Raw genomic sequence first — 1932 nt, 5'->3', positions numbered from 1 at the left:
TTAAATTATGTGTGCTAATGACAACCATTGGATTGGATTGCTCAGCTCTTATCATGAGAGGCTCAGCTTGTTCCCTTTCCAATAACTTCTTCATTTCTGTAGCCCTTGCTTCCTCATGGTTCATCCATGATGCCAAAGCCATCAATTGTAAATCCCCCAGCTTTGCATTAGGGTCCCATACATTCATATCTTTCAAAGCCATGTTATGCAAGTAGAATTCAGACATATTATCCCTATCCTCTAATGTACTTTGATCACAGAGATCAATGAACTGTCTATAATCCTAGAATGGTATCGTGCCTCTCTGTGCTAGGGTCTTGATTTGGAACTGTAGCCATTGTTCCTTAAGGTAAAATGCATAGGACTTAGCTGGCATCCTACACTAGATTGCTTCCAAAGATAGACTAGCCATGGATGGCAATTGATTCTGTCTTTCTTGCAATTTTCATTTCAATGATGCATTTTTTGCCTCCAGCTGAGCCTTCATTGTGGCCTCTCTATCTCTCAGAATACTTAGTTCTTTTCCCATCTCTTTGAGATTTTCCTCCATGTGACCAATGTCCTCCACTCCCTTGGACTTGGCAATTTGCATCCATCTATGTGTTCTGGCTCTTTCTTTCACAAGCTCAAAGAACAATGGAATGGCAATTTTTTGTAGAATGACCCTACCCCACTCAATAAATCTGTAGTAGGAGTCAAGGTTAGGTTGAGGACTAAGTTCCCTTAGCTTTGGGTCCTCTCTCTTTGTTTCTAGCTACATACTTCCTTCCTTATCCAATTTTTGAGTTTCTTGTAGGTTTAGCATAGTTTCCTATAGGACTGCCTCTGCTTCCTATAGGTTCTGTTGTGTATCCTGTAGGGTGTCTTTTCCTTTGAATGAGGTAGATCTGGTTACAGGCCTTCTCACATAGGTGATAGGAGACTTAGGGGAGGTTTTTGCTGAGGATCCTTCTTCTTGAGTTTTTATAAGAGGAGCCATCTTCTCCTGTTGTTTAGGTGAGTCCTCAATAACAATGGGAACCTTGGTTGGAGTTTCGGGCTTTCCATACCTTATCCTTGTACCTTTTCTTGTTCTGAAGTATAAGGGGGCTTGCCTCTATCTTTTGCCTTTTTTTTTTATAGGGGTGCTAAGGGCAGTGAGGGCAGCTAGTGCCTCTTTCTCAGTGGGTTCTAGAGACACCTTGGGTGACTCCTCCTTGTCTTCTACCTCTTCTTTTCCCTCTAGATCCTCATCTTGTTTATCATTGTCCTCCTTGAAATCTTCCTCTGTTTCTTCATCACCTCATTCCTCTTTCTCTTCCTCTTCCTCCTCATCTATCTCCTCTTCATCCCTCTCTACTTCTTCTCCATTTGTTTCAGTCTCTTCTTCATCCTTTTCACTGAGAGTAGGGCTAATATCATATGTGAGGGCTTTAATATCCTCCTCTATCTGCATGTCTATGAAATTGCCCATTGGATAGGAATTCTGAGGTTTTCGACGGCATCTTCTATGATGATTATAATTAACCCATGGTGGGCTAACTGTTGGTAGTTTCCTTCTTGCACCTTTATGCTTGTATCTATCAATTATTGCTGAAGTATGGTATGTTGAGCCTGTGGTGAGGAGGTGTTTCTTCTCCAAACCTAAATTCTTCAAGAAGCCTAAAGTGATATCCATAAACCACGCTATACCTACCTTCACATGATATGTATTTTATAAGGTGGTATCTTACCTCATTCTATGGGTATGGTAGGCTTGTTCTCCTTACTCCATTCTTGTCTTGAATGGGCTCCTCTCCCTCTAAAAAGAATTTCTTTTTGGCAGTTTGGCTATCCCCCTTGTCTTCCTTTCTCCAAGGTACTCATAGGGGAAGTGTGGTAATTCTGCTTATGAGTTCATGGGTGAGCTCTATGGAGAGGCCTCTCACCATAATAATGGCATGGGTTCTTATC

Source organism: Pinus tabuliformis, chromosome 2_2 (assembly GCF_031772625.1).
Source record: "Pinus tabuliformis cultivar Carrire ecotype Pingquan chromosome 2_2, CPIR1, whole genome shotgun sequence".
Classification (NCBI taxonomy): domain Eukaryota; kingdom Viridiplantae; phylum Streptophyta; class Pinopsida; order Pinales; family Pinaceae; genus Pinus; species Pinus tabuliformis.
This window is presented reverse-complemented; position numbering follows the sequence as displayed.